Below are 16,416 nucleotides of genomic sequence, written 5' to 3'. Positions count from 1 at the left end.
AGCTTCAACCAGGAGTTTAGTAATTAGTCTTCTACCTATGTGAAGAAATTAGTTAAGTAACACTCTAAAAGAAATGTGTAAAGGTGGTGTTGCATAGAGGTGAGTAAAAAGGATTGCACAATCCTTCATGAACACAAAGCATCCCTTAAAAGTGATCAAACCCCATCAAAACTCAGCTGCATGGAAGTCATGGTTTTCCGGTGGTCCAGGCTGCTCTCAGGATGTGCATCAAACCCCTGGTGCTGTCTGAGGCCTTTCCTGGTCCTCTCAGTCTAGGTTGGGTGGCAGTGTTTCATTTCCAAAGTTATCAGGTGTTTCTGTCCATCATCATACTTGTTGCTTGCTTGCTTTCTCTGTTTTTTAAAAAAGATTTATTTATTTACTTGAAAGGCAGAGTTAGAGAGAGAGAGAGAATATCTTCCATCTACGGGATCACTCGCCAGATGGCCACAACAACCAGGGCTTGGCCAGGCTGAAGCCAGGAGCCAGGAGCTTCATCTGGGTTTCCCACGTGGGTGGCAGAGGCCCAAACACTTGGACCATCTTCCATCACTTTTCCCTGGCCATCATCGGGGAGCAGAATTGGAAGTGGAACATCCAGGATTCACAAACTGGGATTCATATGGGATGCCCATGTTGCAGGTGGCTCACCCCAGTCATGGCATGTTTTCCTGTCTTCTCTGTACTCCCCTGGGTTCACTTTCCTAATAGGGACAGGATCCTACTTCCCTATATTAGTATTAAGTACAGAATTGACACTAGAAATTCAAATAACATTTGTGAATGAATGAAGCAATGGAAAACTGAATCCAAGCCACACCTTATTTGGGGCTTCAAGACCTTTTGATGAGAGGCAGAAATGAGAAAAATACTAATCAAGTTGGCTGTTTCAATCCCTGACTCCTTTTTCAAGCAGAGAAGGATCCTGTCTCTCCTTGCGGTAGGCATCCGCGTATGTACTAGCACTTGTGTCAAAGAGGGACCCCGGGTAGGAGCTCAGGATACATTCACAGCACTGAACCTAAATGGACTTGAGCTTCTCTCTCTTGGTTTCTCAAAGGACAGCCGGAATCATGGTAGCAGAGGATCCTAAGAGAAGCGAAGGAGAAGATACAGGGTTATGAAAGAGCATTGTGCATCCAGTCTGAACTCTCGGGAAGCCGGTGGCTGGTGGTAGCGATGCTTCCCTTGCAGGGCTGCCGAGCAAGAGCAGTGGTCTTGACTGTTTTGGTCACTGTGTCACCAGTCTTGGACCTTTCTCCTGACAGGTTGTGTTTATTTCTCCTATGCTCTTTTTTGTGGATTCCATTTAAAACATCGTCCAGGAAGGTTCTAGAAAGACTCCAGACTTCTCAGTGAGATGCTCTCCAAATGGCTTGATTCTTTGAATTTGGCAAGGGAAAGAGACACCTTTTGTTTTTTTTTTAATGATTTAAGTTCGGATTCCATTCTGAAATCAACAAATGTGCTTCACCAAGCCACCTCAATCCCCCAGAAATTGAAATAAAGGTTAACAATTGTCAAGGTCAATTCCCGAACTTTTCTAATGCCATTTCCCCAAGTATGGGTTACATGGTTATTTTCTTTTGTATTTAAATAAATTCTTTGGGCTAAAGTTAAAAACACATAAGCAAGAATGAGCAAAGCTTTTTAAAAGATGTAGGCCATATATCTTCCAAAAAATCTGTATGGAGAGATGTGTTTTTAAACTGTGCCAGAAAGCAGCTGTGATACAGGGAAAAGAGTGGGAACGTGAACCCTTAAAAGCTGTTTTTAATTCTCAACTAAGCCACAGCATCAGTTAACCTTTCTGATTTTGTCAGCTCATCTGTAAGATGGAAATTAATAGTGTCTTCCCCAAAGGGCCATCATGAGGATAAAATAAGATAATCACCAGGAAACTGTTTGGCGAATTACAAAGTGCCATGTAAACATGGGAGACACTCACCAAACATGGTAGTGTGTGAGGCTCTTGAGGATAGAAGAGTAAGCTCGAGAAAATTCTGGGGTAATACGAATTAAGAAAAGAAATAATGAAAGTAGATTTTCCATCCTAATAATTATTTTCTGACAATGTCATTTCAGAATATTAGTGACTTACAACATACACCATGCTGAACTTAAATATTTGCAACTATATGATTTGGCAACATGTGTTGAATACTACACAAAGTTCTAAAATTCTACTCTGCATATATTCTATATGTGCATATTACTTTAGACATGTATGTATTAAATATTAATGGGTAAGAGCATATATAATTATATATGGGCAATTTAAAAATTTTAGGAGCATATTTTTGACTATAACTGTATTACTACTTTTCAAACTTAACCCCTGCAGATGATAAGGCCTAACAGTATAACCTAATTATTTCAGTAAGAGTGCTGGATATTGTTGTATTATTTCAGGATATACTTCTTGTCTCTTCTTAAACTCCTGCCAGCAACTGTAGATGAATAAAAATTTGTGTGTCTGTTTGTGTGTGTGTTTACATGCATGTGTGTGTTTGCAAAAATCAAAACTGATTTGCCCAGGTACTCAATTTGAGCACAACATCACAGACATGAATATGCAAAGAAATTTGAATGTGTGTTTGTCAGCAACTGAATATTTGGCAAGGGAGAAAATTAAAATAGATTGCACTTAGAGCTTGAGGAAGGAAGAATAAACACAAATTTGCAGGTGAGTGTTAGCAAACAGCGTATATATTGAATAGTAGTTTGAAATAGACCCATCTGAACTCAGTAGGAAATTGACATTCTGTTTGTGCTACTGTGTATTAGAACTGGAAGCCTCAAGTTATGTTTCTCAATAGCGATACAGAAAATTACTGTATCTACATGGCAGGTACTGGGCTCTTAAGAGCTGGTAAGATTGAGGGTTATTTGCGGCATTTAAAATAAAAAAAAATTCAGATAGAATCGAATCAGTGTGGTCAATCAGCAAGACAGTCAACAGGTATTTATGAGACATCCAGTGATCTATGTATTTTTTAACTTTATGCTTGGCTGGACTGGAATGCAGCCAAATCCTAAAACCTGAGAGAAGGGAGTGGGACATCTCTGGGCCTGGCTTGGAAAGCCATAAGGTCACGAGTGAGGGCTTTGGCCACACACACCTGCTGCCAGTCTGCACTCCTTTGGCTCTCTAAGCAAGCTCCATGTTTTACATGAGGGCTAAGATCGCAAGTCAGCCTATTAAGCCAAAGTCACGTACCGATGAGATTATCTTTGAAATTTTCTTAAATTGTCTACCCTTAAACCTTCTTTATATTTTTCTAGTACTGAATTAAATATTCTCTGATTCCTTGTGCCATTAGGAGATAGACATTTAATATCAGTGAAGTCACACACACACACACAATTGTGTGCAGCCTTCTCTCATCGTGTTCACGCCCACGGAAGTTTGAGAACTGCTGTGTGCAGCTGTCTGGACTTTGGAATCATCCTGTCTGTAAGATGCTATCAGATCCCCTGTGTGAAGGGCGGATGGTGAGGCTTCTAAAGTGTTCCTGCTCGCCTGCAGGGTTTACTATTTTCGGCTGCAATAATAAGCCCATCCTAGCTTTAATACATGCTAATAGATTTATTTGATGTTTTGAGGATTAGATGAAACAGTGGATGGCATCTTCCTTGGGGGTGAAGTTTGAAAATCAGTTTGTAAGTTACACGTGCTTCATGACACTTCTTCATGGACATGAACTTTGTCGATGCACTTCACCTCCCTGTGCCTCAGTCACCTAATCTGCAGGATGATGAGACACAAAATACCTACTTAATGGAGTCATTGACACCATAAATACAATAATGCATGAAGTGCTGTTCGCAGATAGGGAGCAAGAAAGTACAAGTGGTAAGTGTTATTATAACTTATCACTGCTTTGTTGATGGTGATCATTACTGTCATGTGCTGTGTCTTGGACCTGTTACCCAGGCTTTGTGCACTTCAGTCACTGTTTGTCCAAAGGGCGCATGGAATCTTTTCATCCTACCTGTGAGAGCTGCGAAGGGATGAAAGAAAACAAGGAGTCTGAAAGCATTCAAGACTGGAAGCATAGAAAGCGCAAACAGAAAAATAGAAGGCAATCTTCGAATCCCAAGGCATCCCAGGTCAGAGATTTTGCAAACCAGTGTGTCCTGAGGAACAGGTTGGTGGCTGCAGAGCAGTACCATTGGGCACCAGGCAGCTTGCAGATGTCTGAATTTGGTTTATCTCCCGCCCTGAGAAACCAGCCGAAGGCACTTGTGCAATGGGGAGGGGCATCTGTACCTGGCCTTTGAAAGAATGGGAGCATGCTTCCAGAGCCCAGCTGCCACGAGTGGCCCTTCAACTCCTGAGTGTGTTAGGCCTGCTGTCCAGATGGCGAGAAACCTAGCTTTTCTCTTTTTGTGAAAATGAATTACGTCCTGAAGATGAGCACCTATGCCATTTGAATGACAAAATCTCAGTCAAGTCAGGAGATCTGAGGTTGTGTCCATGCTCCAGGGGGCTTACAGACACGCCAGGAGCAGGGGGTCCTACGTGGTTCTCGGTGGTCCCCTGTGTCCCCACTGGCTTCTGTGGGAATGTGCAGTTTTCCCTCTGATCTCAGACTGGAGACTTTTCTGGAACTGCTGGGGTGTTTCTGCCAATGGCTCAGCCCCTCTGCCGTGATCATAGCAGGTGTATTTCTCATCTTCTGCTCCCATTCCATGAAGGACTGGGGAGAGAGAGGTTCTTGGTAAGGATCTGAACAGAGGCCTCTTGCTCTTGAATCCCCAGACTCAGTGGAAGGAGCCATCCCTATACACTGGCTACCCAACCCCACCCCACACCAGCAGCGGCCCGGGATTCAGCCCAGCACGTTGCTAGTGAGAGGCAGAGCAGAGCCCTTCTCGTCCATGCCCACATCTGAAAGCCTGAGGTGTCTTCCCCTTCGCTCTCCTACTATTCTCACAGCCCTCCCAGTACCAGGAGTTCTTAGCTTTTGGTCAGTGCAAGTGGGGAATGGAGGTGGGTTGAATTCCATCACATTCGATTCGCCTGACGCTTTTTGTTTTTTGTTTTTGTGTGGGGAGCAGTTCGGACTAGACTAAGTTACTGGAATTAAGACTTATTCTATGCATCTGCTCACCCACAATATGGCACTGAGAAGGGAGAAACAGCTTCTACACAGCTGCCTCCAGTTCAACCAATAAACTGTAGGACCTGCTCCTGATTGGAGGAGAGCAGCGTACTCGGCGTGTGGGTAGCAGAGTTGGGATTGGTGGAAGAGGACTATAAAGGAGGAGAGAGACAACATGCACCAGGAAGATCTAAGGGGAACATCTATCTGAAGGAACACCTGTGCAGCCCCCGAGAGAGCCGGCCGGCGGTGTGCCGCTCCCCCGCGGAAGTGGGGAAAGTGGCTAGGGGGAACCGCCCTTCCACGGAGGTGGAAGGGTCGGTAGCCAACCCGGGAAGAACCAGCTGCAAACCTGGGGAGGGCCGAGCAGACAAAAGAACAACGCAGGGTCCTGTGTTGTTCCTCCGCGAAGACGGGGAGCGACTTTTTTTTTTTTTTTTTTTTTTTTTTTTTTTACTGTGCTTGGCAATCCTCAAAATAAGATTCCAGCTTCTTTGTTCTGCTTCTGCTCCGTGGTGCTGCTTCTGAGGGAAAGGCCGCCTCTCACAGATGGCTGTGAGGGACACAGCGAGGGAGTGGCCCAGTGCTCTTACTTCAAAGACCTTATCCAGCAATGATGTTTAAAAATACTCTTCAAGACCGAAGATTCCTGAAGGAGTGGAGTGTGTCCGCATGGTTTCACCCAGTCCCTATGGTCGGATGAGGGTCACTGAATTGCAGCGGTCTTTTTATGACCATGTCAATAGCTTGTCCCGTGGGTATTGGGAACCGGCAAGTCCACAAGGGATTATCCCTCAAGTCGCTGGTGGTGCACAATTGAAACAACTGATTCCGCCCCCACCCCAATCACATCCTATTCTGCTACATTCTCCGAGGAGGTGAGAAGTAGTTCTTTATGCTTTGTCATTCTCGAGCAGGTTTTTTTTATTACATAAAAAGCAATTATAATTCAGAGAAAAACAACTTGATGTGTGAAGTGGTAAAATAACTTGAACATCACTCGAAGGCTCCAGTTGGGGTCTGCACATGACATGTTCGTGTGTAGTATAAATACATGTGGCCAGATTTGAAGCGTGCCACTGAAAGTGTGCTCTCTGTCTCCAGCCCCCCGGGCAGTCCAGCTATGTCATCTTCCATGACACACAGCTGCCAGATGTCCACACAGCACCCCTCCCGGAAGTGTCTCCCTGGGCTGCTGCCAGCACTTCCCCACTCCATCTCTGACCTTCTCATGCTCGGCTGAGTTTGTTCTGTGGCCAAGTGGATCTTGTGAAAAATGCAAATGTAGTAGATACCTCAATCTGCTCCTTTGAAACTCCTTCCTCCTGTGGTTTTCTGAGTGCATTAGTGTTCTGCTGCTACTCAAAAGTGTGCTACCAACAGGATGGCTGAAAACAAGAAAACTTTACTAATTCGCAGTGCTGGGAGCCAGTAGTCCAAGCCAAGGTGTCTTCAGGGTGGCGCGCTCTCTGAACTGCCTGGGAGCGGATGCTTTCTTGCTTCTTCCAGCTTCTGCTAGTGGCCAGCAGCCCTTGGCTTGTGGACACATCACTCTAAGCTCTGCCTCTGTCGTCATGGGGCCTCCTGCCCTGTGAACTGTGTCTTCACATGGCACCTCCTATCTTTGCGTCCAATCCAAGTGTCCTTCATTTGATAAAGGCGCGACTCACCGGATTAGGGCCCACTGTGGTGACTTCCTCTTAACCTGATGACATCTGTAAAGACCCCGCTCCCAGATACGGTCACATTTACAAGGCCCGGGGTTAGAACTTCAGTGTATCTTTGGAAGAGACACAGTTCTGCCCACAACACTGGGTTGACTCAGACAAGCTCCAATACTTTGCCGTCACCCAGAAGCCTCTCTGATTCCTGCTTCCTCTTCAGCCTAGTGTTTGGTGTTGCCCCTCTAGTCCAGATTCCCTGGTCTTCTTTGGCCCCGGGCTTGAATTGCCATATTGCCATCATGCTTCCTGCTGCAGGACATTTGTGTGTTTTGTTTTGTAAACCATGTATTCTTCCTGAACTGTATCCCTGTCCGCCTTCTCTGCTATCCTTAGGACCTAATGGTTCCTCTCTTGTCACCTACACTTCTTCCACTGTTGACAATTAGCCATGCATTTATGCAGTTATTGGAATCCTACCCACCCCACCTGCATAAGGTAATGGTAAGGGGTCTCTGGCCACACAGTAAGTGCTTAATAAATAATTACTGAATGAATGAAAGAAGATTCCATAAAGACACAATTAGATTATTGTGTGGTTGGTAAATCCTATAGGACACCCTTGTGCCTTTAAAAAAAATATTCATTTATTTGAAAGGCAGAGTTACAGGGTGGGCAGGGAGAGAGAAAATCTGCCATTTACTGGTTCACGTTTCAAATGTCTGCAATGGCCAGTGCTGAGCCATGCTGAAACCAGGAGCCAGGAGCTTCATCCGGGTCACCCACATGCGTCCAGGAGACTAAGCACTTGGGTCATCTGCTGCTGCTTTGTCCAGGCCATTAGCAGGGGGCTGGATTGGAAGTGGAGCAACCGGGACATAAACGGGGGTCCATGTGGGTTGCCAGCGTAGCAGGCAGTGTCTTTACCTGCTTGCCACAACGCCGGCCCCACATGACTTGTAAGCCGTAGAAACATGATCAGTTTCACAAGCTCTTTGGCTGTTAGTGCGTTGCAGCTTAGCTCGGCTTTGCACAGGAGTCTATTAAGGATTTCCTGTTGTTTGTGTTCCCATAATGAGCTGAGAGGCCGTGACTGTGCCAACTGGATTCCGAACATGAACACAGAGGAGCCCTGCAAGAGAAGAGAACTAGAACAAGAGAGAAAGGGAAGAGGGAAGCGAGGCCAGGGTGTGCGGCGTCAGGGTCACTCTTCAGGAAAGCACCAGGAGCCATCTTGTCTGCTTCTGTTGTTAGCTCACCGCGGCACACACCAGGAGCGCCCATGGTCCTCTGGGAGTCGCGCATTAATCCTCATTAGTCGTCGTTCAATTGGGTCTGCTGTGTCTGCGCCGTGTGAAATACGAAGAGATACCTTCCCAAGGAGGAGACATGTGTTATCTCATAGCTCACCTCCTCAGGAAGACCTAATGGGCTGCGCGGGGAGTGTACGTTGTTTATCATCACTTGTAAGGGGCAAGACGGGCCCCATTGGAGACCACTGGACCGTGAGTGATTTATGCTGGTTTTTACCCCTCCACTGCTGGGGGAGGTGGCCACATGGTTAGAATTCCATCTGTCCCATATGCAGCCCCTTTAATTAATGATTTATCTTATTATCTTCCTTCCTGAAAGGGGCTGGGGGGAAGGCTTTACTTCTATGGGTAAAATTACCATCCACCCAACAGGATCATTATCTAAACCCAGTGACAAACAATCTGGGGAAGAGAAACCCGAGGGGAAACAGGTTAACAAAATCCCCTGCTTCCTGGAGGAAACATTAGTAGGTGCTTCCTAATCCTGCCTAGCAAAAGGTCAAAGATTTGACTGACACACATAGACACCACGCACACACACACACACACACACACACACTCACGCTCAAGTTTCCACAGAGCAAAAGAGGAAATGTAGAGAGACTCCACTGGATAAGGGAAGTCATTAATCCAGAGGGTTTGACAGTTAGACACTTGCAAAAAGATGACTTCTTATTAACATGCGATTGTCACCATGTTAATAATGAAATATTGATCTGTTCTGCTTAATGAAAATCAACTTATTCTCATTTACCTCTGAAAGAGAACCACTTAGGGTCTCATTCCAACATCTTTACGCTATCCATCTGTGTATTGTTTGTAGCTGTATTTATTTTTTTTTTAGTACACACAGCTGAGAATGGTGGGGGGGCCAATTAATGTCAGGTCAAACAAATTTATTTTTCTTTTCTTCCCTTGTTGAAATTCAGTCATCTGATTTACCAAGAAAAACTTCACAGAAAGCCTTAGAACATAATGAGCATTGGTGATTTTATGACTAAATGATTGCCGTTTTCCTCAATAAAAATTCTGTTGTATTCAACATGCAAACCCTTAGAAGATCAGGAATGTTCCTGATCTATAGCTCGGTTTCTGGCTGTTCACCGTAAAGCATACACACATACCCCAGTAAGCACCAGATTCTAGTCCCAAGACTTTATCAGTCCTACTCCTGGAGAACAATTTGACTCAGAGACACTGTCTAATAGCTGATCTTAATTAGCCGCCCGTTTATGAGTTGTTTCTATTGTACAGACACCAGTTTTCTGCTCATTTATTTACCTGCAATTTGGAGATTATCTGTCTCTTTCAGATAACGGGGAAGGAGCCAGTGACTGTAACCCCTTAAAAATGTAGATCATTTTGATTTATAATTTAAAATGAAAATGCTTTGAGGTCAGGCCTGTGCAAAAGGAATAATTCACAAGTCGACGCGTCACTCCTTCACACTTAAATGCTGATTACAAAGAGCTGCATACCCTGTGTGTGTGTGCTTGTGTGTGTGTGGTGTTTACCAGTGCAGGGGTTTTTGTTGCATGTGAGGTGTTATTTCACAGGGGTTCACATAAACATTTATATAGGTTCCAGAAAACAGTTGTTACTGAGGAAGAACCTTTCTCTGTTGACACAAATCCAGAACAAAGAAACATTGCTACAGCTTCCGGTAATTGACATGTGGGCGTGTTTTTGAAGTCACTGACTGGAAGAAGTGAGTGTCTGAGATTTATTTTTGACAGGACTTAAATTACTGGTAGTCTGACACATTTTTGAACAATTACTAGACACCGAGGTGTTTAAAGTAATGGGTACTGTGTGTTTGAGGGATAGGGAAGTTTAGAAACCGTTAAAACGAAACCATTTTCCATTTGATTAGTAAGATGCTAACACTTGCGTTTATGTTACTAAATAGTACATACACAGCTGACTCCTCAGATGGTAGTTTCTTTCTCAGGCTAAAAATCACACTTAAAAACAGCAGTCCCTGTGCTTGATGAATCCCTGAGTCCTGGGAACCGAAGGGAGGAGCAGGCCTCTCTGCTCACTGTCAGTCCCCGCCTCTCGGTCCCCCAAGGGCTCGGAGCCGGGAGCTTTGTCCTGCTTCGTTTCAAATGTCTCAGAAATCAGGACTTAATGTTCATTAATTAGGGACTGTCTTCGGGAGCTTCTAAACACTGGTTAGCCAGCCATCTGAACTCCGGCTGGAAAGGAAAAATTCGCAATTCGAGAATTGCTCATGTCCCCAGAAGATAAAGCAACCACAGCTGCCAGAATTGGCAACTCATCTGTGTTTCAAGTCATCCAAAAAGTCAGAACAGTCGTCCTCCCCCCCCTCCCCGCGGCCCCTACCCCTCCTTTCCTGCTTAGGGATCTGATGAAAACAGCTGATTGTGGGGGTTCTGTGCTTTTCTTTACTGACTGTGGTTTCAAAAGCAGGACTGACTTTGGGGGAGGGCAGAGGAGGGCTTTATCTCGAAGACCTTCCTGTTCTTCCTTGTAATTCTGAAAGGTCTGGGTCAGGACCACCCTAGCTGATGCCTTTGGCCCATCACTGATGATGTGGGTTTTATTGTCTGTCCAAGTTCTTTTTCCTGTCCTCTGGATCCAGGGACATCCATGAAGTCGTGTCCTTTGACTGTCCCAGGAGGACAGTACTGTGTGTGTCCATCTAAAACAAATCCCTTTTGCTCATTTTATTGCAGACAAAGGGCTTTGACTCCCCAGAGTCTCTTGAGCATTTGCTCTCAATCAAGGGTGGCTTTGCCCCACCCCTCCCACACACAGGGGGCATTTGGGAGTTCCTGGCGTCATTTTTAAGCATCAGAACAGAAGGGGGCGTGCTACTGACATCTGATGTGTGGCAGCAGGGTTGCTACTAAGCAGTTCGCAGTGCACGGGATGGCCCAACAGTAGAGAACTGGCTCACTGCAGGCATCAGCGGTGTTCAGGTGGGGAAGCCCTGGCTGTGGGTGACAGCGTGATGCTGGCTCATGAATGTTCTCAAGTTACTGTGGCTGGACTTCTCCCCTAATGTACAGATCCTACCAGAGAAGCATCAGGAAGCTTCACTGGGTTCGAGTTCAGGAAATTCTCTGAGTTCTACCAGATTCAAGACATTTCTGTAAAGGTATGACTTCTGTTTCTCCAGCTTATTTAAAGGAGAACATGATGCAAATGCAAATGCAGTGAGTATCTGCAGGGCAGACAACGAAATCATACGAAGTGCAGCCATATTAATTCTCACAGAAGAGGGTGCCCACCACAGTCCTGTCTTAGAAACCAGTGCTGCACTGCGGGCTCACCACAGCTTGCCGAGATGGGTGCTATGAGGCGTAGTCCTGTGTCTACCTTCTTTATTCTGCCTTATGCCTCCTCTTCATTTTGTAAGTTTTGACAATAAAGTGTCCCTCCTCAACCCTTTATTCTTTATTGTAAATGAGCAGGCGAATCTAAATAATGTTTTATTTCCATCATATTGGTAAGAACCCACGAAATCCATGAACTATTTACAGACCTTAATAGAGATGATGAAAAGCGACTCCTTTGGCTTTGTTCCCCTCCTCTCATTGGGATATTTGACACCGTCCCTGGAAAGTTTTCTAAGATTCCTTTGAGAAGTCTGTTTCACCAACCTGGAAAGCACAGGAATTGAGTATGTGAGAATGGGATATTCCTCATTGTTTGCTGAGGGTCAGGGCAGGTCAGTCCACCAGAATGGGCTGGACCATTAGCCTTGGGAAAAAATGAAAGGACGCATGCTTGCCCATCCATCCATCCATCCATCCACATACCCACCCAGCCATTCATCCACCCACTCATCCATCCACATACCCTGACCCAGCCACTCCCTCATCCATCCACACACTCATCCATCCATCCATTTATCTTTCTACCCACTCACCCACACCCGTCCATCCACACACCCCCATACACTCATCCATCCATCCAACCATGTAGCTACCTGGTCTTCCATCCACACACATGGATATTTGTGTGAGACATAATTCACCAAAGGTTAGTGTTATTTCTAGAGGCTGAAATAGTGGATGATTTTAAAGCTTTCTCCTTTATAATTTTCTCTATTAGTTAAATACAGTTAAGTATGAGTCATTTTTAACAATGAAATTATTATTTTTAAAAGGCATAGGATGGGATGGGATGGGCTAATGGATGCTTTTCAACAGTCCAGGAAAATTGTTTTGATAGTTGAAAAGAATGCTGCTCATTTTCTGTTAACTCCAATTCTGCCAAGTTCTTAAAAAAGAGGGTCGACTTTCACTTTGGGGGCTTGGCTAATTGATGTAACTTTTTCCTTCTGATATATGCACGTTTAATTATAGCTTCCCACTGACCTCAGTGTTTATTGCTTATGCTGTGTATTAGTTAAAACAAGAGGGTGTAAATCACCATGATCTGTTGCAGGATTTCTCTGGGCCAGGATTTCACTGCGTACCTCAGGAATGTTCATGAAATGAGAGATGCTTGCATGCTTTGTTGTTTTGTTTTGTTCAGAAGATTTATTTATTTATGTGAAAGGCAGAGCGACAGAGGGAGAGGATGAGAAAGAAGCTTCCCTGCTCCTGAATTCCAGGTTTCGAGGAGTCTGCGGTTCTGCTGCGGGAACAAGGAAGGAGAGACGTGTATAGGGCGAGTGTTATGGCACTGCTAGTGCAGTGCAGGCAGCCTGAGCTCTGCCTCCCATGGCTCCACTTCCAAGACAGCTTTCTGCCAGTGCGCCTGGGAAGGCAGTGGAAGATGGCCCAAGTGCTTGGGTCCTTGCCACCCACGTGGGAGACCCACACGGAGTTCCGGGCTGCTGGCTTCAGCCTGGCCCAGCTCCAGCCACTGCAGTCATTTGGGGAGGGAACCAGGCGACAGAAGAGCTTGCTTGCTCTCGCTCTCTCTGTCTCTTTCTCTCTTGCTCTGCCTTTCAAATAAATGAAGTACATCTTTTTAAAAAATGATAGAAGTGACTGTACTGATTCTAGATTTGCAAATATCTTGTTCCTGAGACTAGCTGTCTCATATTCATCACATGCTTGATGAACTCTTATGTATCTTTTAAATCTCTGATCAAATGTCACCGCTCAATGGTGCCCTCCTTAGCTATGCCTTGTGAAGTTAAGTATCTCTTCCTTTGAGTGAGAAGTTAAACAGTCGCTTCTGTGATTGAGAAGTTGAACGTCTCCTTTTTTCTCACAGTCCCCCTTCTTGCACTCACATGGAAAAGCCATCAAGTTGCTGAAATTATGCTCCTGTGTACCTGTCCCTCCTCCTAGACTTTGGCTCCCACAGGGCCAGGACCGGGATTTATTGGTCTGTGTGTTCTCACAGTGCCTCAATTACTCACCAGTAAGTGAGCTGGCCAGAATACAAATCAAAATGAGATCGGTATAGTATGAAGTGTAAAAATCCGAGGAGTACGTAAAAGGTGAAAGTGAGACTAGGTTGTTGAAAGCCTCTCCTTATTGAAAGTTCAAATCCATACAGACTAAACAGCCAGGCAAACCTTGCAAAAAACAAGCAGGTGAAAGGAAATAGTCATTGCTCTGTCTGGGTTTCAGGGGCTTACTATAAGGAAATATTCAGATTAGCAAAAGGTTTCTTGGGAAATATTGCTACTAGTCATTTTCATCAATAAAAGTTAGGACACGTGTCCCCTGTGCAGGGAAGGGGCTAAGACACTGGCATGGGTGTTGTTCACTTATCAGTGGAGGTGATGTCATTGGCCCCTGTTCACAGGTGAAATCATCAAGGTTTAGGGCAGCAAATGACTAACTTAAAGCACACAGCTCATCGGCCCTCCATCCCTCCCAAGGTATCTGGATGGTTTGGAAGTCTGTTTTCATGCTCAACCACAGCTGTTTTACGTCCTCTTTGGTTGCTGGCGTTTCCTCCATGTGGAAAGCTTTGAAAACACTCCAGTCACATTTTGAAATTTCACGACCAAAAAAAAAAAAAATTGAATGTCATCCAAAGCATAGTTTAGGATTTAAACCTCCCTGTCAATCCTAGCTGTCATCACAAGGAGATTTGTATCCCAGTGATAGATCCCTGTGATGGGCTTGGCCTGAAGGGCCCTGGGCTGTTAGAATGAGTACGATCAGGGTCTCAGGAGTAATGCAAATAAATAAAAAAGAGACAGGTAGTCTCCGACTTTTCCATTTCTGCCTTCTTTGCTGTCAGCTAAGCTCATGGACTGCTCCAAGCAAAGCATCTTCCTTTTTACCATTTTAATAATCTGGGCAATGGGAAGAAGAGATCCAGCGTTTTCCACTCAGCAGGTAATGTCGCCATCACACGGCTTACTATTTTTTGAATGCATAGTGATTAGAGCAGCAGTAGAAGAACCGGGACATAAAGGAGATTCTAAGATTACAGAAGCCTTGCTTGCCAAGACAGAGCAAGAGTGGCAAGTCAAGGACATTTGTCACTTGTTATGACGTAGTTAGTTTTGGACACTGACTAACCTACGTAGAAGGGGAGAAGGGCTTGGACAGTGTGTTCTAGAAACAGAAAGCAGGTTAGTGTGACCAGGAAGCACTCAGAAAGTTAGAGCGTAAGAAGAGATGAGAACAAAGTTGTAGGCAGCAATAGGGTGAATCACCAGTCTGCCAGGGGCCGAGGAAGTCCTCAGGATGTGGGATGTTCAGGTTTCAAAGAAGCAGGGGTCAGAGCAAAGCAGGCCAGGTTGGTCACCCTAGATAGGGCAGGTTCTGCTAGGACTAGAAGACCATGGGAGGGTGTGTGTATGCAACACTAGTGTGTGGGTGAGTTTCAAGCAGGCAAATTTGCAAACCCACTTTTCACGGAGATGGACACACTGATCCTGTGCTCCTTGGCAAGTCATCCAAGCCCTCCAGACCTTAGTCTCCTCACTTGCAGCAGCAGGTGGTTACCCTAGATGATCATCAAGGTTTCTCTCAACTCTGAGACCCTGTGACTCTTCCCGCTTTGTACCGTGGACAGGAAAGAGCAGTCAGGCAGTCCTGAGCAAACGAATAGCACAACATGTGTACTGAAGAACGGTTATTCTGGCAGTATACAAAACCAATGATAGCAAAGAGAGGTCAGAAGACAACAGAACTCTTAAAATAATCCAGGACGGGGTTGACGAGAGCCGGGGCTGCATGGCAGCAGAAAGCACTGTGGAGATGGGCCGGAGGGCGCAGAGACATTACCAAGAACACTTGCAAGGTTTGGTGGGTAATTTGCACGTACTGATTGATAATGGAGTTGCCAAAGCGTGACTTTATTTCTTCAGTTGTTCGGTTGTCGAGTACCCGTTGTGTGCCAGGCAATAGAAATCAGGATATGAACAATTTCTTGACTTCATGGCACTCCCAGTCTCAAGGAAGAAACCAGTATCACAGTGCACATTTTCAGTTGTGCTTAGCGCTGTGAAAGAAATGCGCCAGATGCTACACAAGCCGCACACAGGGTCCCAAAGCAGCCTGAAGACCACAGGAAGCTGCTGTGGTGAGCAATCTGGAAGCTACAGCTAACAGAATAGCAGCCTATGAGGATGAGGATGGGAAGTGAAGGAGACCCAGATGCGGCAGGCGGGGGAGAAGAGCATCTTAGACACAGATGTGTGATTTGCCAACGACAGGAGGCAGGAGAAGGTGGGCAAATTTGGTGCACTTAGAAAGGCCAATCAGAAGAGAACGGGACAGAGGATCTTGAAGGGTGAGAGAAGATTGAATGGTAAAGGGACCTGCAGATATACAACCTATTTGGGACTTAATTCTTAAAGCCATGGGCCACCCTGAAAGAAAGGAGTAAGACAGTGCCCTGCCATGCATTTTCCAAGTTGTGGATCTTGCAGCAGGAAGAAGAGTGGTGCTCCTAGGAGAAGTGGGGCTTTCAGGTGAGTGGGGAGGTCTGTTTTGGCAGGGAGGCAGGAGAGGGGAGAAGAAAGCTATGAGCAAGTGGACATAGTCTCAAGGGTGTTGAAGAACGAGGACCTGGAGCTTGGCATAAAGGCAGTGGTAAAGAGGAGCCAGGAGAGGGAGTGTGTGCTGTGAGAAGGGGCGAATAGAGAGGAGAAAAGACTGGCGAGTCAGAGCCTGGGGACCTGCGCACCTGTTAGGCTCTACCTGGGGGTGACCCAGAGACGGACAGGCTGATCAGAAAGGAGGATGACTGAGGAGGCTTGGGCACACGGAAGCCAAGAGGGAGTCGCTAGGAAGGAATAGCAAGGTGTCAAATGCTGCACAGAGGTCCACGTGAAGCAAGGCCTGACAGAGGGCCAGTGCGTGTGGCAATGAGCAGCTCATTCGTTATCTCTGAAAAGCAGGCTAGTGACTAATGTTTGGATTACATCACCTTGGACAA

The 16,416-nt window shown here is 45.6% G+C and overlaps 1 protein-coding gene and 1 long non-coding RNA gene across 9 annotated transcripts in view; both read left to right on the top strand.

The window, feature by feature from the left end:
- The window catches only part of TSHZ2 (teashirt zinc finger homeobox 2), a 478,036-nt gene that overhangs the window by 93,097 nt on the left and 368,523 nt on the right, over positions 1-16,416 (top strand). The gene's annotated exons all lie outside the window — the stretch shown is intronic.
- The window catches only part of LOC138844271 (uncharacterized), a 45,444-nt gene continuing 34,565 nt past the window's right edge, over positions 5,538-16,416 (top strand). Inside the window, exon 1 of the long non-coding RNA XR_011379826.1 lies at positions 5,538-14,363. This is a non-coding gene — a long non-coding RNA (uncharacterized lncRNA). The remainder of the gene's footprint in view (positions 14,364-16,416) is intronic.

This window comes from Oryctolagus cuniculus, chromosome 11, assembly GCF_964237555.1.
Source record: "Oryctolagus cuniculus chromosome 11, mOryCun1.1, whole genome shotgun sequence".
In the NCBI taxonomy this organism is placed as follows: Eukaryota; Metazoa; Chordata; class Mammalia; order Lagomorpha; family Leporidae; genus Oryctolagus; species Oryctolagus cuniculus.
The sequence above is the reverse complement of the archived record's forward strand: the minus strand, read 5'-3'. Positions and strand labels throughout refer to the sequence as shown.